Source organism: Chlamydotis macqueenii, chromosome 2 (genome assembly GCF_036417535.1).
Source record: "Chlamydotis macqueenii isolate bChlMac1 chromosome 2, bChlMac1.mat, whole genome shotgun sequence".
NCBI classification, from domain to species: domain Eukaryota; kingdom Metazoa; phylum Chordata; class Aves; order Otidiformes; family Otididae; genus Chlamydotis; species Chlamydotis macqueenii.
The window spans coordinates 133,355,409-133,377,520 of NC_141557.1; the positions used below are offsets into that span (position 1 = coordinate 133,355,409).

At 44.1% G+C, this 22,112-nt stretch overlaps 1 protein-coding gene across 2 annotated transcripts in view; it reads right to left on the minus strand.

Moving 5' to 3' along the window:
• PAG1 (phosphoprotein membrane anchor with glycosphingolipid microdomains 1) overlaps nt 1–22,112 on the minus strand; it is a 111,764-nt gene that overhangs the window by 44,708 nt on the left and 44,944 nt on the right. Inside the window, exons 3-4 of one of the 2 annotated variants that reach the window (XM_086740962.1) lie at nt 2,951–3,155; nt 423–487 (exon numbers count right to left, since the gene is read on the minus strand). The gene's annotated coding sequence lies outside the window, so the exon portion shown is untranslated. The remainder of the gene's footprint in view (nt 1–422; nt 488–2,950; nt 3,156–22,112) is intronic. The other variant, XM_086740961.1, reaches the window with a different exon arrangement.

The following is a 22,112-nucleotide window of genomic DNA, read 5'->3' on the forward strand; positions in this document are numbered from 1 at the left end:
ACGGTGTTTCTATGAGTCAGAAAACACACCAGACCCTCCTGTTTTAATTTAACACTTCAAAGTTCAAGAAAATACTGCAAGTGATGCTACACAGGGACCTGCTGCACCAAGAGGTACACCAGACACACAGCATCATCCTTTCCCCAAAGAGACTGTTTGAGGCTCACAGAAGAGAAAGAGTACGCATATAAAACCTCATAGGACAGCAAAATTCAACATTATTTAAGACATGTTATCATCTACAAAGTTATTTTTTCTCATGTATTTGTTACTACCAAACAATGAAGGACCACCATATGTAAGCCCTTCTGAGAAGAAATCAGATGCAGAGTGAAGCAACTCCTCACATGGGAACTCCATAGCAATGAAAAATTAGGAAAATACCTTAAAAAAATTTGGCTTTCAGTGGGAGCATGCCTTACCTTACAGCACTGCCCACGCAGGTCTTCATACAGGCTCTCCCCGTGAGGAAGCAAAAGCTTCTGTGCTGAAAAAAAAAATGATGAAGTGCCGGTTAAGAAGTTACTGCAAAGGCCCTGCCTGTGCTTGTGTCCATCACAAACTCTGCTGCATCGTTTTGTTTACAGAAACATACACAACGGATGAAAGTTGACTGTGTAAGCAAAAGCTATCTATTTCAAATCAGCCCTGCTCACTTAGTGTTGTAAACTCCAGAGGAAACGGGTTATAAAAGTCACTGTATAAATGAAAAATGCAGCAGTTAGCAAATGAACTTTAAGCAGGACAATTTTACGTGCGGGAGACATATTTGCTCCACTTTTTAAAACTAACAGAAGATGAAACTTTGTAAGTGTTTGCCAGTTAAAACACAGCAGTAAAAGGAAAGTAACAGGCTCTAAATCAGTGGAAGCTAGTGTGTTTGCAATAATAAATGACCAATATGGATTTAATGTAAAACTCCATTTATCCACATGTATTTTTGTTTCCTTATAAAAGTAAAGCATGCACTGAAAAAAATGAGTGTGAATTGTAACCCCTTTAATTATTCTGGTTCCATTTTTTTTTGCTTGTGCAGACAAACTCTGATTTGAGATTTCCACACTTGCTGGATGCTGGCAAGCACAAGAAAATCATTCAGATGCAGAGAATCTAATCTAGGGTCTCTGTCCTGGAGGTACTGACGATAAATATCTCTTATTTGATAGATTAAAACAAATTAAATGGGTCTAAATATGCTTATTTTTACTTTAAAATTCCTTCTTTACTGGAGCAGGTGTTGTCTGGAACGTGTCTCCCTGATGAGAAGGGTATGGTTCAGATGCTGATGCCCAAATGGCAAGACGCGGGGTCCAGCATCACCCCTCCAGCCCCGCTGCCTGGCCGAGGAGCCCTCTGGCACAGCGAGGAGGGGTGCATGGGGAAAGCCCCTGCGGAAGGACGGAACAGGCTCATCACCTGCCTGCCCAGTGCCCGATGCGGCCCCACTGCTGAGCCTGGGGGGCTTCGTACAGATTAGTGGGGCTGACACACCCGCATGAAGGGAATGCCACAAACCCCCGGGGCCAAGGGCTAAGGGCCAGGATAAACCCAGGTACCGCGTTTGGAGCGGGCAGGTAGCAGCCTCGCGGTTTCCCATGGATAAAAGCAATTTCCTCCGGCCATCCTTGCTCGCTGGCCCACTGTGCCAGTCACCTCCCGGTTACACAGCTTGCAGCTCCCAGCCCTTGGCTGGCCGGCTAGCAAAGCCCCGCCGGTTTTGGCAGAGGGATGTCCGGCGCGATGGGCAGCGGCTGCTGCTGTCACTAGCAGGATGTTTTCCGGAGTTTCTCCTACAAGGCAAAGTGTTTATTCTTTTTGAAACAATTGCTCCCTGAAGATTAAAAGCAAACATGAGCACAAAAGCAGCGCGTGTCCTCTGGGGCTGCTACGTGCCATCAGGCGAACAGGAGGTACGAGCTGCCTTCTCCCGAATCACACACAACGAGCGGTGCTCCACTGGCAAAGGCAAGTCCTTTGGCGCACAAATTATACTTTCCTCTTTTTTTACTCCCTCTTAGAACAAATCAACAAAAAATCCCCCAATATCTTTCAAATGCCACTTATGACATTAAGAGCTCCAGACCTGGAGTTGTGTTGGGGTGCTCCCTGTTCACCCCAAAAGCACATCAACCTGGGCACACAAAACGAACAACAGCTCCAAGGCACGCATTTTTGAGACCACGTTCATTGTCATCCTCAAATTGCAGTACACACTTCCAAAAAATATAATTAACAATTACAAGGGACAGACAGCAATAAGAACAGCAACAGACCTGGAGAAGTGCTCAGACAAAATACACCTTTACTTTAAAACCAGAAAAAGAGTAGTAATTTTAAAACTATTAAAAATATCACCGAAGTGGTAAGAACACAGGAGAAATATCTGCAGAACAACATAAAATCTGTTTAGCACAGTCTGTGTAATCCTAATTATTACAAAGAGGCTGAGAAAATAAATGCGACAAGGGTTTTTCTTTCTGCTGCGGTGTGTGGAACAAATGTTAATTTTTTTCCCACTGTACAGAAAGCTTTCTACCCCAGGGAGTACTTGCAGGGGGGAGGAAGCGTCTCTGGTAATAGGAAGAAGTATTTACCTTGCCTAATGGCTATATGTTAATGTATTTCTATTAGCAAAATCCATTTAATATTGCATATACATAGTATCTTCTGGCTTAAAAAGTAAGAAAGCTGGAGAAGGAGACTAAATGGTCTTTTCTTCCTCTGACGGGAACACATACAGATTTTCTCATTATTGGTAATGCGAGCTAAGCCCACATCAGGGGGAACAGACAAACTTCAATAATCCTCAGCTGCAGCACGATGCTACCACGAAGCTTTATTCCCTGAAGGAGTACGGCAGACTTCACAACTTCTCCTCCAGTTATATCACCCATATTTTAACTGAATAGTAGCAATCTCTACCAGGCTACTATAAAGAGAAAAACCTTACCTTCAATTAACAGGGGCTCCTCGTACCGGACCCCGTTCGCATTGAGCAGAAGAGACCAGAAGCAGCTATGGGTGCCGTGCTACGAAACTCCCTTGTGTCGTTAGCGCGGCTCTAGGAGTTTCTCGACCCCTGTCCTCAGCTGCTCACCAATTCCGTATGCGCGGTGCAGATCCTCACCTTCTCTGGCTGCCAAGCCGGCCACAGCCTGTGAACAATGCCGCCTCTGTCAGCCCACCGAATGAACACTGCCACAAAGACACGCTCGCATACAGCCCCAGACCCTTTATTTTTTTTCTTCTTCTTCTTCTTGGAGTATGGGCTGATGAGAATGGACGGAAGAAAAATGCTTATGTATTTGTGATTAGCCAAAGCTTCTTTACGTGCGGGAGGAGTACGACAGCATCAGCACAGGACGGGCACCCCGGTGCCAAGAGGGGAGAAGAAATCTGCACTGGCCAGAGCGCTCCCTGCATCACTTTGCACATTTTTGTTTCGGATCTGTGGGTGGCTGCATGAGCAAGTAGCCAAAATAGGGGAGGAGTTAACGTAAAATGCGATTAATGTCTGCCTTTTTGGGAGCAGGACAGAGAGGCGTAATCGTGGCTCGATGGCACAGCAGTGTGCCTTACGCACCCCACCTGCCACCGCCCACCCTCCGAGACGGGCTGGGAAAGCTCCCCTCCTGCTGAGCCGTTATCCCCGGCACAGAGCACGGATGCGGTGGAAACACTCCGGAGAGCTGCTGAGCACACTGGCTGTTCGCTCCCTCCCCACAGCATTACCAGTTTAATTTTCAAGGAAGCACGATGCTTCATGATCTTAATGAGCAACTGTAGGATGAGACAATGAATGACAGCCTCAGCAGATGTTTATAGCTGTCACTAGGAAGAGGGGAAGACAGCAGCATCTTAAATCCCCGTTTTGTGCAAAGCTCCCCCTGGAAATCAGAGAGGCAAAGCAGAAAGCCCTTTTAAAAATCAGACATCTGTATTTTTCTTGTTTTGAAAGGACTATTGCGTGCACGTTGCACACATTTCACCTAACTCCAGGTTTGTTTTCTTTCCTATCAGAAAAAGAGAAGTGATCTGGCCCGGTTCCAGAGAAGTCGGTGATGATCCCTGCTGAAACCAATTGGAATTTCACAGTTTAACTCCAATATTCCGAAGCCCAAGCTCCACAATAGATGGTAGCTGCTTCAGATTCCTCCACGTTAATTATAGTTCAGCTCCTAAGAACAGAGCAGCACACAACAACGCGGTTTCTTCTAGAAGTAAACCCCAAGGGACACGCAGCCCTAGGGTGCAGCACAGCTATGAACTCGTTCCAGGTCCCTGATGAACCATCACACCATCACAATAATTTCCCATGCAATTAGTATTAATTGGTGACTGGCTGGCAATCTCCCAGGAGCCCTATCTCACCCTTTTAGCAGGTCCTACCAGGTCAGGCTTGAGGATCATCAGCGGGGTCAGGTGGCCATCATGGGTGGCCCAGCTCTCAGGGCTCGGTTTTTGCTGTTAAATTTATGGGGAACTGGCAAAGGCTATTTTGAGTAATGAACAATCACAGATGTGCCACTTCCAAAGTAATGCATATGTGTTTGCCACACAAGACAGCAAAATAAGGATTTCCAGAGGGAATTTATAAACAATTTTTGTAAAAAACTTGTTTCAAAGCATTTCACTGAGGCCAAACTCCAACATGATTTCCAGGAGAACTGAGCAGCAATGCCAGTGGATGATAACAGCCCAGTAAGGCTCTGCATCTTGTACTCAAAACTAAACTGAGAAACCATATTTTCTAATTTTATTCTTAATAACAGTCCTTAAGGAAACTTTTTCCTTTTATCTACTAGTAAGATCAAGTTATCTGTCTTAAGCATCTTGCCAAATGGACTTGAGCAGGATCAGGATTGCTTTACATCAGCAGAGCCCCACAACTCCCTGGCAATAAACAAAATCAGATGCTCTTTGACAGAACACCATAAATATCTAAAACATATTTCAGAGTAGCTTCCGGGGTCAGTATCACAGCTGATGAATCTCAAATGTGATCTCTTTTTGCTCTGCAGAATTACATAAGTAATCTCAAAAATCCATATACTTCTTTCCTTTAACAAAATGTGCTGAGGCAGTTATTCAAACTATGCCCTAAATGAGAACTGCATGGAGGCCAGCCTACACATACCATTCAATAACCAGTAAAGGATGCAATACCTAATGATAAAATACATTAGGAAATGCTTGTTGCTAGAGGCAAACAGAATTATTTCAACTAAAACAGGTCAAGTATAATCAAGCGCGATGTCCTACAGGCCAGCTTTATTCCTCCTCCCTTTTCTGCTTCTCCTAAGTTCCTAGTCCATGTGAATCAGTGGTCCTCAGCATTACTCTTCCCGTACCATTTACTGTGCAACGTTCGGGAATCATAACAAAGCATCAACAGGCTGCCTAATGCAAATTGTATACTTTGGCTCGGAGGTAGTTGAGAACATTAACGATGGCTACTTCTCTTGGCAATCTTGGGTCTGGAGCGGAGGAGAGTGCTACAGCCTGCCTGTGCCACCTCACAGTTCACCTCTAACAGTTTGCACCTCTAGATTTTACTTATGGGCTCATGTTGTACTTAGTGTACAGAAACTCAAACGTGACAATCAAAATTCACAGTATTTACAATGGTCAGCAGATGTAGAGAGATTTGTCATTTACATATATATGATTTATATGACATAGGTTATCAATTTTTTCCTTTGAGATCCTTCTCTGTCTGGATCTTTGTGATCCTATTTGATTTTGATTTCTTAAAGGCCGTATTATCAGGTCCTTCCACCTGCCTGAGCCCAACGCTGGACTGGAGATGGAGGGACTAAATACATAATTACACTTCATCAAGCATCACCTTTTGCTCTGGCTGGGAAGTACTTGCGTATCTCCTGTGCAACCTGACGTCACGCACACACCGGACTGCATCCACTGCTGAAGCGGGCTTATTTCATATTGAGCTGTCTATCTTAGTGAAGTATTTTACTTGGACATAGACCATCCGGGTCTACGGTCTGTTCTCCACTAAAGTCTCCTGACTAGGTGAAGACATCACCTATACAAGTTACATAAGACTTACGGCCATGTCAATTTTAATTTGGTGTATCTAGCGTGTGTCTAAAGCTTCTTCTTAGTGCAGTCAAGTGAAAGCCTTACAATGATCTGAAGTGCACCAATACAATCTAAGTTTTGTATTCTGTATTAGAAGAATGCAAATCATTATCTTAATTTTTTTTTTAATGGAAGGATTTGCAGCATTACAGTAATTATGAACTACTATACATTCAAGGAAGCATTTTATTAAGAACATCTGATGTCATTTGCAAGTTTATTTCTTCTCATTCCACCTGTCTGATTAGCACTGATAATGGAACTGAAACTTTCACCTCATCTGCTTCCAGTATTTATGAAGCATTTGAACATGGCTCTTTTGTTTCCATTTGTAGTATCCAGAATTTCCAACTGTTTCTTTCATCCAAATACTTGATAGATTTGGGCTTGCTTAGTCCAGACAAGACCAAATGTATTCAATCTGCTACAGTAAAGACTAAATACTTACATATGGTTTCCTAACGCTACTCATTAGGACACGGATGGCTACAAATGTGCTTCCTTCAACTTCAGCTTGCCTTTTATTCTTCCCTGCAGCTTGCTCATTTTTATTAAAAATGAAGAAAGAAATCACATTACAAAGTTTTCATCTTCCACTCATCTGTCGTGGTTTTGTTAGTGAGGGGGGGCCTAAGGTGGTAGCTTCTGTAGGAAACTGCTAGAAGTCGCTCCCCTTTGTTTAGTGGACTCGGCCGGGCCTAGGGCAGACCTGCTGCTGGCCAAGGCCGAACCGATTGGTAGCAGAATGTCCCGTGATAACGCCTCTGCGATAACGTATTTAAGAAGGGGAAAACAGGAAAAAAAAAGAGAGAAGAGAAGATGTGAAGAAGCTGAGTGGGGGCAGAGGCGCAGAGGGGGAGGCGCAGGCCTCATGGGCCTTGCAGGCCTCACCCTCTGGCCTCTCGCCAGGCAGCCGACTGGGCCTGACTCAGTCCGGCCTGGCTGCAAGAAGTGGAGAGGAGATGAGAAGTGAATAAGATGTAAAAAAGATCCTGAGAGACATCTGCCAGCCTGTTGCGAGGAACGGCTGCAGACGCCAAGGTCAGTTCAGAAGGAGGGGGAGGAGTAATGCGGCTCCTGGCCAAGATTCCCCTGCAGCCTGTGGTGACGACCATGGTGGAGCAGGTTGTCCCCCTGCAGCCCATGGAGGTCCACGGAGGAGCAGAGATCCACTTGGAGCCCGTGAAGGACCCCGTACCGGGGGAGGTGGATGCCTGAAGGCAGCTGTGGCCCGTGGAGGGCCCGCTGGGACAGCTGTTCTAGAGGGACTGCACCCCGTGGAAGAGATGACGCACGCCGGAGCAGTTCCACGAAGGACTGTGGCATAGGGGTGGGACCCCACAACGGAGCAGGGGAGGAATGTGAGGAGTTCTTCCCCCGACCATGAAGCAGCGGCATAGAACAACATATGATGAACTGACTGCAACCCCCATTCCCTCTTCCCCCCTGTGCCGCTCAGGAGGGGAAGGGGGTAGAGATAATGTTAAGCTTGGGAAGAGGGAGGGGTGGGGGGAGGTTATCTTGTTCTCTGTCTCATTATCCTGCTGTTTGTAGTAATAAATGAATAGTTTTCCCCAAGTCGAGTCTGTTTTGCCCGTGACGGTAACTTTAAGGATTTGTCCCTGTCCTTATCTCAAACCTCAAGCCGTTTTTCCTTATATTTTCTCTCCCTGTTCTCTGGGAAGGTGGGGGGAGTGAGAGAGAGACTGTGTAGTCTGGTCCCGATCGGGGCTGAACTACGACATCATCCTAGTCTTCAAATTTATCCCATTTATAAGGCTCAAGTATTCTATGACAAGAGCTTTTTAGACCATTTAACAGGAGCAAAGTCTTGAATGATCAACGATTTTTTTTGTTTGTTTTATTCTCTCCTGCATCCTCCCACTTTTCCTATTTTCCAGTCCTTAATTAAATTTCAGGTCAAAGCTCCTTCTGACTCACAACACTCAAATGTTTTCAGATTTGGTTAAAAAATAGTGTAAATCCATTATCCTATATTGTCATAGCTAACCAGGAGAAACTCTTCTGTATTATTTGGATATATGGACAAGATCTGATTATCTAAATCAAATTGCTAAACTCTAAATGCATAAGGGACTATAATTTTTTTTTTTAATGTCAAATCTGATTAAAGTGTGCTCAAAATAATTGGCCAGAATATAGAATACTAGTGGGCAGAGCTTCTGGAAATGGAAGTGACACCATGCTAATAGGCAAAACAGCCACCACAAGATGTAAATCTATTTATGAATCGAGGATTTATTTTTGAAATTATAAATGCAAGAGGCAAAGACTGACATTCTCCTATCATTTTTTGACAAGCTGTGATAGAGCAGCTGAGAAGAAGGATACCTGTGTCACTACTTCATCCCCACCCACTGCTGCTCTGCATCCTGCCTCCTATGGCTGATTCGCCTTTCCCAGTCCTGATCCCGTCAAACCTGTCTGAATTATCCCAGGTTTGCTACCAGGAGTGGCGGCATCATACTCAGCAAAAGCATAAGAGATAAAACTGTTTGTATTCAGCAAATTGCATTACAGGAAAAGTAATTATAAAGATGTAATTCTCTCTGTACAAGCAAGTATTTGTGCAAACTGTACAAGTTCTCTTCCCAGAGCTAATGCTCTGTAGAAGCTGCTGGAAGCACATGTAAGTATTGAATCAGTGCTAAAGATGTCTGTACCATTTATTGACTATAAAATATATTTATTATTTATTATAAAACAAGGGATAAATTAAAAAAAAAAAACCAAAAGAAAAAGCAACTACTCTTAGAAACTTCTGCGTAACCCCAGGGAATTGAGATAGTGTCTAATTCAGGAGGATTCATTTCAGGAAAAACGAGATGGGCTGTAGACTGTCAGCCAACAGTTCTCGGTCCCTTTGATCATCACTATATCCTTCACAGAGAAAACTTGTTTAAAAAGCAGGAAAAACAAGATGAACAACCTTAATGCCCTTCAAAACATGAAATTGGTTAATTATGTGAAACATTTTTAATGCAACCAACGCTGTTTATGCTGTTCTCCTACGCACCCACAGGACAGAGCAGAGAGCTGGCTGCCCATGTACCTGCTTCATGTGGCACTAGCATGAAATCTAGCAATATTGCCCAAAGTTTGGCCTATGTTACAGAGAGAAAAGGAAAAAAAAAAACCAGCTTAAAGAAGCTGCTGGCACCTCCAATTTGTAGAGCTCGCAGAGCAGATGAACAATAGATCAGTAAGAGATGGTGTTTCCAGCTTCTTTGTGCTACGGTTGTCTTGGGATTTTATCCTTTTTGCTTGGACTGCACACTACCTTAAGAGATCAGACTTCATTTTATATCTGATATTATATTGTCCTTAAATACTTTGGTCTCTCTTGGACATACTCGCTATGGATGGATTGGCACGTATCTGGAAGCCTCACCCAAACTTTATTTGTGAGGCTGGACTCAATGAATTTAGAGAGTGATTAAAAAGGAAACTCAAACGAGCAAATCTTGCAAGTGTCTGATAAAGCTAGGCTTATGAAAGCCTGCTGAGCAACTGGACTCTGCCCTGATTTGCAAATCTACTTTTGACTTCATGTCACATCTGAAGTAAACACTTCTCAGGGTGAACTGTCCCAGTAAGCTCGAGGTGCCTGACCACCACAGGAGCTCTCTGAAAGCCCTCTTTTGATAAATTGAGTAGCTAGAAATACACTTGAACTATTTAGAGAAGTTTCAGTCCAGAAACACTCATCCCCACTGCAGAAAGCCGCCAAAGCAGAACATTCAACCCCTTCTCCACTTGCTTCCAATAGCAGTAATTCATGTGGGAAGTGCAAAAACTAAAATAAACCAAAATTGCCAGTTCCTCCCTTCTTGTACCTGTTCATAAGGTTTTGCCCTGATCACACAGCATAGCTGTGACAGAAGCTAGCTTTGATTTTTTTTTTTTAATAACTAATAGCGACATCATGAAAACTATCTCGAGCATCAAGAATCAATCACAGCCAGCGAGCAGAGGCTCAGCCTTTGGCTTGCCTCCAACTCCACCTACCTTTGATAAATGAAGGCCAGTATCTGCAATGGAGGCTTTACCCTGTAATTATTAAGTAAGTCTCTGCAGGACCATGGCTCAATAAAGTGGGTGATGCCAAATGGAAGCTGCGGAGACACACCACCACTGACAAGCCTTTGTCTCCTGCGATGTCTTCATTTCAGTGGATGAGTTCTGCAGCTACCTTTTCCTTCTGTGCCATCACACACCACCTTCCTCTCACGCATGTGAGGTTGCAGATGGAGCAGACTGATGGACAGAGAGCACAGAGCATCACCAGAGCACCCAGACAAGGAGGACTTCCTAGAACATCTGGATGTTCTTCATCTGATCTAGTTGAAGATGTCCCTGCTCCTTGCAGGGGGGTTGGACTAGATGACCTTTAAAGGTCCCTTCCAACCCAAACTCTTCTATGATTCTATGCCTCTGTCTTTGGAAAATAACCTTTTAAATTGCTCTGTCAGCGGGAACTGAACATGATGCTTAAGGAATCCAGCAATAACTGGTGGATTACAAGATCTGTTTTAATCTTTGAATGTGGCCTCTGTCATTTTTACGTAAGTTGCTGAGACAGCCAATCTGTTAGCAGAAGCCGATTCACCACCTCCAGACTCTGTGCTGGACAAAATACACTGGACAAGACAGTAGAGAGTATTGCCTACGCCAATTTATTGAACTGGGAGAGATGCTAGCATAAAACCCTAAACCAGAGATCAGAGGTGGGATTTGCTTAATCGAGCTAGCTTTGCCAGAAAATGTAATTGCACACCGCAGAGGATCCCATTAGCCTACCTTTAGAAAAAAACCCCTACACCTAACCAAATCCTGAAATTCTAGTTCAGTATTTGCATTAAATCCATGGGAATCGTATGGGCTTCAGCATGTGTTTTCTCCCACACCAAAGCAGCCAGATGGACAGATGGGGATGTGAGAAAAACATTTTCCATTAAGCCTGAGGGGAGATGAACAAGTAAAGAAGCCCCCATGTGCTTCCCCCCACCCCAAAGCATGCACACACACCCCCTCCCATACTCAGAGCCTGGTTTTCACAGAGCACCCTTCCCTTGAGAGCACAGAAGGCAGTGGCCAGGCAGCCAGCGGGGCAGTGCTGCTGTCAGCACCTCTGCCAAAGCCAGAAAATGTTCCTGGGGGTCTTCGTGCTGTGCTGGAGCAGGGAGCAAGCCTGGGTCTCCCCACCTCCACTGCCATTCAGCAGGGTCCCAGGAAGAGAGGTCACCCTGTTTCGTAGCCGTCAGTTACTGCAGCACAGAAGGTGGGTTTGTATAAATAGTTTTTCTTCTACTAAAATTCATCTTCCCTAGCTTGTTTCCTTCCTAACAGTTGCTAATGGATTTCATTACACTTCTTCTCCTTTTTAATGCGCATTCCTCCACGAGGAAGGCACGGGAGCAGCTGCAGCCAGCTGTGAACTTCCCCACGGGGACCCTGAATTCTGCCTCTGAGACACCAGCAACAGCCTCGTGATGATGGAGAGCATCTTAACTTCAGAGAAGATCACTTGCTGCTGCCATGGGAATCTGGGCAGCAAAGTGCTGCTCAGCTTACAGCCAGGGATGATGAGTGTGCCTTACCTAGTGCAAGAAGGAGAAACATTTCATCTGAACTCAGTGGGGCAGAGGAAACAAATTAATCGCACAATACTTTTAGGAAAGCCTCACCTCCTCTCAAGTGTTTCAGGACTAATGTTCACAAAATGGTAATTGTACCCTCCTTGCCTTTGCTTTTACTGTCTAAGGAAGACAAAATTTTAGTTCTTTTTCCATCACTTTTAAAATCAGATTTTTAAGGTGGCTGTTAGCATCCTCTCTGTGCAGGACACGAGAAGTCACGGGGAGTCAAAGCCCAAATCTTTGCTCAGATGTAGGAACACCAGCTTGGGAAGCATCCCCTGGATAGCCACTTCCTATTCCCTGCCACTGGAAGTATCACAGCCAATAATCACAAACAGGGCATGAAAATGAGTGCAGGTTTATTTTTTTTTTCTTTCCTAATTTTATAGAACATAGAGAAAATAAGCTCAAATAAGCACAGGTTATCTCACATGTGCAGCCCCTCAAAAACTAAACTGCAGACTTTAAGAATGTGAAACACCAGTCACACACAGATCTTCTCCAAGAGACCCTATTAGCACAGACATACAACCTGGCTAGTAAATACACTTTAAAAAACCTACAGGTCTTGTACACACTCTCAGAAATCTCCTTGCCTCTTTTATGAAGCTGTTTTTTTGGGTGCAGTTTTGGCTGGGGAGTTGTTGGGTTTGGTTTTGTTGGGTTTTTTTTGTTCAGAATTTCCGTTGCTTCCAAAGCCTGGGTAAAAACAAAACAAAACAAAAACACCACACAAAAAAACCCCAGACTTATTTTGCTTGTGTTTCATGGTCTTATGACCAAGAAAAGTTCCACGCAAAAAATGTGAATATGTTATGCAGTCATTTAATTATTTACTCATTTGAATAGGAGGCCATTCTTTGCATGAATTTAATGTTGTCGGTAAGCATAGGAGGTGTCAAATGCTTCTGTTGTTTGTTTTTTACTGGTATAATAATAATTGACAATAGCTCATTTTTTAAAAAAGTTAAACACAATGCTATCTGAGTTTTTTATAATAATTTTTAACATGGGAGAGGGAATAAAAGGAGAAGCAGCTGAAGTGATGCCTCCAGACAAAAAGGACATATTTTCCACCCAGTATAACTGCCTGGACAAACCCACGGTTAACAGACAGAAGGAACAGACCAGTTAAGAGCTGCTGTTACCTGTGAGCTGCCATCTCCAACTTCTGCTCTGCGCTTCTGTCCTCCAGCCACCCCTTTGCTGCAGCCGCATCCCTGTCCTTCCCCTGCCGGCTGCTGCAGCCCTCTCCGGGCTCACAGCACCGCTGTGACACCGCTCGCAGCACTGGATATTGCCTACTTGATTCATCACTGAATCAACACAACATAGATCCCCCAGGCACGCCAAAGCAACGCTACGTTAATGCTTCAACTATGCTGCAAGAGCACCTCTCAAAACGACTAGAAAATAATTTCAGATGGCCACAGCTTTATTCTCATTGCACTCTGCCCAGAAAATGGGTAAAACGGATGGGGAAAACCATCGCAAATAATCTGAAATATTGCATTCCCATCATATTTGCCAATTTAAATCCTATAGGATTATAGGCAAAAATTGCCTATAGAAATCTTAGTGCACGCTGCCCTGCTGAAATCATTACAAACGCTTTGGCTTCGTGCAGGTGAAAAAGCTCAGAATCTGATCCAGCATGCAGAAATACGACTGCTTCGCCTGCCATGAGCCTGTGGTGCCGTGCCAGTCAATTATTTCTCCAGACATCTGTCTGCTTAGGATGAAGCTTTTACAGGAATTGTTTTAACTACATTCTGTCCCATGCAAGCGTGCAGCCAAAAAAATTTAAAGTCTGCTCTTGATATAGCCTTTTTTTTCAATACAGATAGAGTTCACAGGAACCATTTGTCCTTCACATTTTTATTTTTAGCTTTATAATTTCTATTTGGTCAAGACCCCTTGTCATGTCTCATTCTTATTTTGGCGCTAGCCCTAAAAGAGTCGCACACAATTATTTTGACTCAGCATCATCTTGCTATCCTCAGTTCTGCTTTACCATAAAAAAAAACAAAAACAAAAGCAAAAGCTCTACCCCTCCATGTAATTTTTCGTCCTTACTAATAGTGCCTGAAAGGTGGATGAATGCATGAAAACACAACAGAGCCACACACGTGCAACGTGAAGGATTCCTGGCGCTGCAGAGACCTTAGCTTCCGTGTCTTGCTGACTCTGCAGTAAGTTAGAGACACTCCCGAATGGTGAAAATGAGTGAGGGAGTTTGCTTTGCGAACAATTCCCTTAAAAAAAAAAAAAAAAAAAAAAAAAAAAAAAGCCTTGCAAGGAACTGTTTGGTAGCATTAAAAGTTTTTGTCTCTTAAACATGCAATTCTCTCCTGAAAGTGGACAATGTGAAGTAAAGTGCTGGAAAATGAAGTGGCTTAAGATTATACACAGTCAGTTGGGCTTTCTCTAAAGAAACATTACACGGACCCTTTAGGGCTCGCAAAGCTGAGTCTCTAGAGGCCAAAAGAAGTGCGGAGTAACCGCAGGCTCGTGTCAAAGGACAGCAGCAGGCAGGATCCCACACAATGGGTCTGCACTGCAACTGCACTAATACCCTCATCACACAAAAGGGCAGGAGCAATAAACAGGAATCACTGGGAAGATTAATTCCTGGTGGCTTTTACAGCTAACAGGCATACCATCGGGGCAGCAACACCAGCCAAGATGTTTTGTTCCCCGTGGTTAGGTTGGCCCCTGCTCTGAACTGAGACCTTGACGCTGTGGCACCACAAGCAGGACATCTCACAAACGCTACAGATGAGGCGGCTTCAGAGAGCTGAATGTGGAAAATACGTGAGGATTTCCCTTGTTGCTTGAGGACACCTGATTCTGGCCATTGGACCAGCCCATCATTTCTCCATCATCAGTGCAGAAACATTTCCTGCAGGCTCTCGCTCCCCAGAGCACTGCAGGAGGGACTGGCAGCTGAAAAAGAGAAAGACGGATCTCTGAGCTTCTGGAAAGACAGAGACAACTCAGGATAAGCAAGTTAGCTAGGTATCTGTGCTAAAATGACAAGCAGTGAGATCAATACGCCTAGTGGCTAGGCTGGATGGCCACCTGAGATTCGCCTGGCTGGAGATATCTGTCAGGTAGCCTTCCAGACACAGTTTAGGAAAAAGTGCTCGGAAACAAGATTTAGTATCTTTCCACTGGAACAAAAGTTCAGAAACCTCAAGATAACCTTGCTCAAGTTCCCTTTCTCCAGTGAGATCTAGCTTCTGTCTGATAAACGCTTGGGAGCTCCACAAGGCCAAAGCTTTCACATTCTCTCGTGAAGCCTGTGTTGGAAATCTGAAAACAGAGCATGCCTAGTTCAAATAATCTAATTCACGGCTTTAATTTTGGAAAGGAGCAAAAATAAAAGCAAAGAAATGACACTAGTGATTCCAAAAAGCAGAAACACCAAAAATTATCTAAGTCATCAAGTTTAAATTAAAAGTACTTAGACTTAGCTACTGGTATAAAAAGAAATACACCTGTAAAGAAGAAAGTAAAGCAATATGGACCTGACAAGAAATGCAACTATGCTACAGTAAAGCCTTATGAAATTGTTTACAGGTTGAAAAAAACTCTATGCCCTTTTTTTTTTTTTTAATAGTACAGCTTCCCATCTGCTTGTGGGCAGCAGACAACAAGAGTCCCCAGGCCCTGCAGAGATCCCCACCAGACACCTCCATGCTCACTCTAGTCTCCCATAGCACAACCACATCAAGCTTCAGCTCTCCGTGTGTTGCTGAAAATGTGTCCAAGCAAACTGTGCAGCTCTGCAAGGAGAGCAGCTGGACCCCTGAGGAGCTCACAAGCCTCCACGGACAGAGCGCTCTTCAGAAGCACCAGCACCCAAAGGAGAACATTGTTTAATTTCAGCACTAAGCTCACTTAATGGCTTAGCGCAATCATCCGCACTGATCTGCGGAAATGAACGTCTCTCCTGGGTGTCACACCTTGGCACGATGCACCGTGGACAGGCGGTGGCATTGCCGCCATACCCAGGCGCTGCCCCAGGAGCCAGGCTGCCTTCCTTGGCCAGCGCTCGGGGCTGGCCGCAAGGGAGGACTTGCTGGAGAAGAAAAGCCAAGAAACACAGAGAAACTGGGACAAAAGTTGTCTCCTCAATTTCCCTTCACACAAGGACCTGAACCTTTTTGAGCCAAATTGTCACTTTTTAATTTTTTATCCTCTCCACCCTGAGAGCCAGTACTGTGAGCCGTTCCGGGCTGAGAAGACCGCTGCCACCACATCAATATTCGTCGTGGAGATCCTAAAGAAAGTTCATTTATTTTTCAGCATTATCACAGTTAATTGGAAACATCTGCTACAAATATCTGTATGCCAGAAGCATCCCAATCGACTAGGCAGTCTCTGCAGGAATACCCACTCCGTCCTCTCTGGGTAGGTTTTGCCAATGGCATCTTTATTGTTCAAAGAAAAGACACCGTAAGACTGCATCGGCCAAACGCAGAGTTTAAATTATCTCTGCTCATTTTCACACAAAGTAGTAACATATGTTGTGCTGCCACAGCAGTGAAAGACATTTTCACCTCCTCATTTGGCTTTTAACTGCTTTCTTGCAGTGAATCAGGTCACGGAGTTTTGGGAACACTGCTCCCCTCTGATATCCAGTAGCATCCTTAACCTTATACAGTGCTGCAGTGAGAATATTCAAGTACACATAATTAACATTTTGCATTTGTACTGAGATTAATGTCAATATATTACATTAATGTAAGTACATTATTTAATGGAATGTGAATATTAAATATTTGTGTAAGTACTTATGTGAATAAAGGACAATTATTTGAATGTCCAGCAGAAAAAAGTTCCTGTGGTGACAGAACACAGCCTAAGTACAAAGTATTTGCAAATCCCAATAAATACGTTCATTGAGACCTACTGAAAATCCAGGCTGGAATTTACAAACACAGAATTTCTAAACAGGTTGCTAAAGATAATGGAAAATACAAGTGCAGACTGGACTTTCTAAGCATTATTAGCCCTCTCTCTGACTGCCCTCTGCTGTAATTTTCTTTTTAATAAACTGAAACGTAAGTCAGGATGATTTTTGTAGAAAGAATCCATCAAAATTGTGAATAATGAAAGAAAATCAGAATGTCAAATGTATTTATTTTTAGGGAAAATGATAAAAAAAGACATTCCTATTAAGGAGTAAAGTGTGGTTATATATCTAATCTTTAATGAAGTTAGGCCAAACCAGACAATGTCTATACTACAGAGCTTGCTCATAACAGATGGAGACTTTGTACAAGGCAGCATGATGGAAAAACTTGTTAAAAAAGGTAAAGAGTAATAACTCAGAACCTCCAAAAACATCTTTGAAGCAGATGCTCTTCCCTGAGATGCCAGACTAGGAAACTTTATTCAGGGAGAAAAAAAAAAGCTGAGATTTTGAGACAGATTTTAAAAAAAATAAATTACTGTGGGTAAAATTTTCACACAGATGGCTACTATGAATTCTTATCTCAAACCAGATTAGAAACAGATTTCCCTTTTACATGAAGAGCAGAAATCAATCTCCTGTAATATAATCTTCTTAGATCCTTTCCCACCCCAAGGGTAAGAATAGCCACAAATTTCTCTTTTAACAGTGTGGGAATGGACATGTCTTTGTCAACACCATTAAGAAGTTCCAAATCATGGTGAAGGAACTTGCACTCATCGACAGACAGAAAAAATGAACTGTGAAAAGCAGAAGACCACGTAACGTCTGGATACATACTTTCATTTGGCAGATTCGTGATGCTGATAGTAATAATACAAAAATAATAAGGCCTCTGACTGAAAGAGTGAGTATTCCCTTATTCCCTGAAACAGAACAGTTCCCACACTACATTGTAACTGCAGCAATAATTAGGATGTGAACTTTTGGGCCAGTTTTATTCATCTTGTGTAAGGAGTTTAGGAGGACCATCATTACTTCATCACTCACATCTGAACAAGTTAGTTTGTATTTCTTTTTGCTCTCCTCAAGAAGAGGCGATAATAAGGCTGGCAGTGATTATCACCTGTACTAATTCAAGAGCTATTAAGTGAATAAATCCATGAACCTCAGTGTTCAAGTTAAAGTTCAATACCAGTTAAGTAACATTCTTGAACCCTCATCAGTCTGCTTGTGGTGGGTTAACTCTCACTGGACATCAGGTGCCCACGAAAGCCACTCTATCACTCCCTCCTCAGCTGGACAGGGGAGAGAAAAATCCAACAAGAGGCTCGTGGGTCGAGATAAGGACAGGGAGAGATCACTCACCAATTACTGTCATGGGCAAAACAGATGAGTTTGGGAAAATTAATTTAATTTATTATCAATCAAATCAGAGTAGAATGAGAAAATAAAAATTAAATCTTAAAACACCTTCCCCCCACCCCTCCCTTCTTCTCAGGCTTAACTTCACTCCCAATTTCTCCACCTCCTCCCTCCTCAGCGGTGCAGGGTGACACGGAATGGGGGCTGTGGTCAGTTCATCACACATTGTTGTCTCTGCTGCTCCTTCCTCCTCAGTGGGAGGTCTCCTCGCACTCTTCCCCTGCTCCAGCATGGGGTCCATCCCATGGGAGATGGTTCCTCCCATGGAAGACAGTCCCCCACAAACTCCTCAAATGTGAATCCTTCCTAAGGGTTGCAGTCCTTCACGAACTGCTCCAGAGTGGGTCCCTTCCATGAGGTGCAGTCCCTCAGGAACAGACTGTTCCAGCCTGGGTCCCCCATGGAGTCACAAGTCCTGCCAGAAAACCTGCTCCAGCATGGGTTCCCCTCTCCATAGGGCCACAGGTCCTGCCAGGAGCCTGCTCCAGCACGGGCTTCCCACAGGGCCACAGCCTCTTTTGGCTGCATCCACCTGCCCTGGCGTGGGGTCCTCCACGGGCTGCAGGTGGATCTCTGCTCCTCCGTGAACCTCCATGGGCTGCAGGGGGACAGCCTGCTTCACCACAGGCTGCAGGGGAATCTCTGCTCTGGTGCTGGGAGCACCTCCTCCCCATCCTTCTTCACTGACCTTGGGGTCTGCAGAGTTGTTCCTCTCACATATTCTCATTCCTCTTTCTGCCTGCAGTTGTGCAGGTTTTTTTCCTCCTCCTTAAATACATTATCCCAGAGGCGCTACCACCATTGCTGATGGGCTCGGCCTTGGCCAGCGGCGGGTCTGACTTGGAGCCAGCTGGTGTTGGCTCTATCAGATGTGGGCGAAGGTTCTAGCAGCTTCTCAGAGAAGCCACCTCCATAGCCCCCCTGCTACCAAAACCTTGCCATGCAAACCCAATACACTGCTATATAAAAATTAATACAACTGGTCTACAATTTTAAGGCATCATCAACCAGAAAATTATTCAGTGAAGTGTACAGTTCCTGAGCACATTTATGGGCCTTTAAGCCATGAAAAATAAAATTATGCCCTTTCACGCATTTGGACTGTGAAGCAGCTTTCTCTCAGTGGGTTTGGTGGACAGTGCCGCAGCTTCCTCTGTCACCTTGGGGAAAGCCCTGATCAAACTTTTTTTGATTCACTGCAGAAATGCAGAAGCTGTACTCACACGCAAGTGGGAGATGTGCCGTTTCTGCTGGTATTAAACAGAACTACATGAGGGAAAGAAAAGCGAAAATCACACATTCTTGTTTGTAGCATCAAGTCATTCTTGATTCTCATGTTTCTTGGCTTGCCATGCTGCATGTCTGACACAAAAGACAATCTCACTCTCAAAGCTGAGTAAATCTGCAAGTAAAATTCTTTGAATAACAACAGTGAAATCTGTCCAATACTTTCCTAAAAATGCATATTAAACCTGCTTCAGCCATGAAAACTTGATTAATGTATTTAATATACTCAGAAGAAATAGTCATTCATGTCAAGGGTAAGCAAAGTACGCATGGAAACTGGGTGAGAATAATCTTAAGAAAAAAAATTGAAGCAGATGCTTCAGGATACAACCCCACTAAGGATAGCCATTGGTATGGCAGATCCAAAAAGCAAGCTTCACGTGCCCTGAGTGTAATAAACAGTCATCTCTACTCTTCCCTTGTGTGGCACTTAACGAAAACACGAGCATTAGGATACGAATGGATGAAACAAATGGCTAGATTCTGCTTTTTCAAGATTAGGGAGAACAGAAATCATGACACATGCTTTCTCCTGAAATCCACAGAGCCCTATAAACCTCAGTGGACCACATGCAAGGAGAGAAGACGAGCAGTGACTAGAGCGGAGAAGAACCAGCACCAGAGGTGATCCGAGTATTGCAAGTGTGGTTCTGGTGCAGAGCTGTCACCCTCCAGGCCCGTCCATACAGCCATGAGCTGACTCCGGGGCCCGGCAAACCACCCACTACATCCTCCTCTCACACTGAAGCTCCCTCTTTCACGTGTCCAAGGTCCTCTCTCAACAGCAGTACCTAAGCAGCAAAGAAGCCATGCTTTGCTCAGAGTACCGATGGCACAACTACAGTATCTAAGGGTACTACTATGCCGACTTTTGGCAGCACGCGCCACTGGAAAGCAGTACAGCAGAGCTGGAACTTACCCATGGTGTGACTGGAAAGTGGACTTTCCACTGGAGTGGAAAGTCAACATGACCAAAGAGTCCATTTAAGGCTCCAGACTGCTTTTGGGAAGGCAATTTGTTAAACAAAGGATGCAGCACTTACTGCACTGACTCAGGACTTGTGTCTCTTTCATCTCCTGTGTTTAGTTACCTAAACCTCACTGTAACCCCAAACCTTCCTGTAACTGCTGGGAATCTTCCCATTTAATGCCCATCTACATGATTTCAGCTCTCTTTCACAGGGAAACTTCTACCAGTGGTGGAGTCTCCATCCTTGGAGATATTCAACAGCTGTCTGGACACAATCCTCGGCAGCCTGGCCCTAGGACCAGATGACCTCCAGAGGTCCCTTTCTCACCTCTGCCCTCCTGTGACTCTGTGAAACTGCTGAAGTTTCCTTTGCAGCACAGGTAGCCTTCCAAGAGGGAAACCTATGTGTTGTAGAAAGGGAGATTTTCTATTTCTCTGCAAGCGGGTCAATATTTAGGTTGTGCTCATGAGCAGCGAACACTGATCATCAAAAAAGGAGCAGAAACTCAGCACAGTCCCACAATAGCAAAGGATCTGGGATAAGCGGATGTGACTGACAGCTGTCCCTTCAGGAGATGCAGAGTTTGTGATCTATTAGGTTTTCCCCTTTTCTGCTGCGCTGCAGCTGCGTGCAGAAAAACACATTTTGGTTTACACTGCCCGCAGCACACTGACACATACACCGCTGGGGAATGCTTCAAACGCACAGAAGCAGACAGTAATTTAATTAAAGCACTCACACACAGAGAGGCACGCGCACATCCCATTCCTCAAGAGAAACACCTTAAATAAACACAGGAGCACAGGACTGCAAGAAAACTCCGGAGTCTGTTCCATCAACTGAAGAAACTCCATCCTGTTGAGTTGCTCTTTATTTTTACCTCTGCTACACCAGGAAAAGGCCGTTCACAAGCCTCAGAGATAACCAGGGACCGACTTCTGTTGCCTGGCCTCACTTCACCCATGGTCTGTTTACTTTCCTGATGCCCACTCTGCCATTTAACCTAAAATTTAGCTCTTTTCACTCCCTGGTGTTTACTCTCCTCCTGTATATCTGCCCTCCTGAAGACAGTGAAGACAGCAGTATCTCAGCCTTTGCTTTATTATCTGAACAAGCCAAGGTTTTTACAATGCCTTCTGGTACAACATGCGATCCATTGTCCCCCCGATCATCCTGACAGCCCCTCCGTGAGCTGCAGGTTGAACTCATCTTTATTTAATGTGAACGGTACACACTGTTCTCACTAATATAGCTGCATTTATTTTTTCCTGGTTTTCAGCTGATGAGCTCCCAGCTCACAGACTAAATTCAGACCATGATTCCCTTAAAGCATGCCCTTGCACTTTGCACAATTACTTTTCATGCCATATCTATTACACCAACTTGGAAGACAACTTAATCCTCCTTGTACGATACTATGATCCTCTCCTGAAATGTCAGTGACTCTTACCTTTGAGTCATCTGTAAATTCAGAAGTGCGCTACTGCTGCTTATTTGTGACAATGATAGGAAGACATTAAACAAGTTTCACCTCCTTTGAGGAACTTCATTAGCAGCCTCCCTTTGGCTCAACACTTCCCTTTCAAGACCAATGTTGCCATCTCCTCTTTATTAAATTCTCTACCTACTTAAAAATTCTTCTGTAAATATCCTTTTTCTCTTACCTTACTGATAAATCTCCATGCAGGTACCATATTCAAATTCTTTATCAAAATTGAGATGGATTACATCTATGGCCTTCAGCAG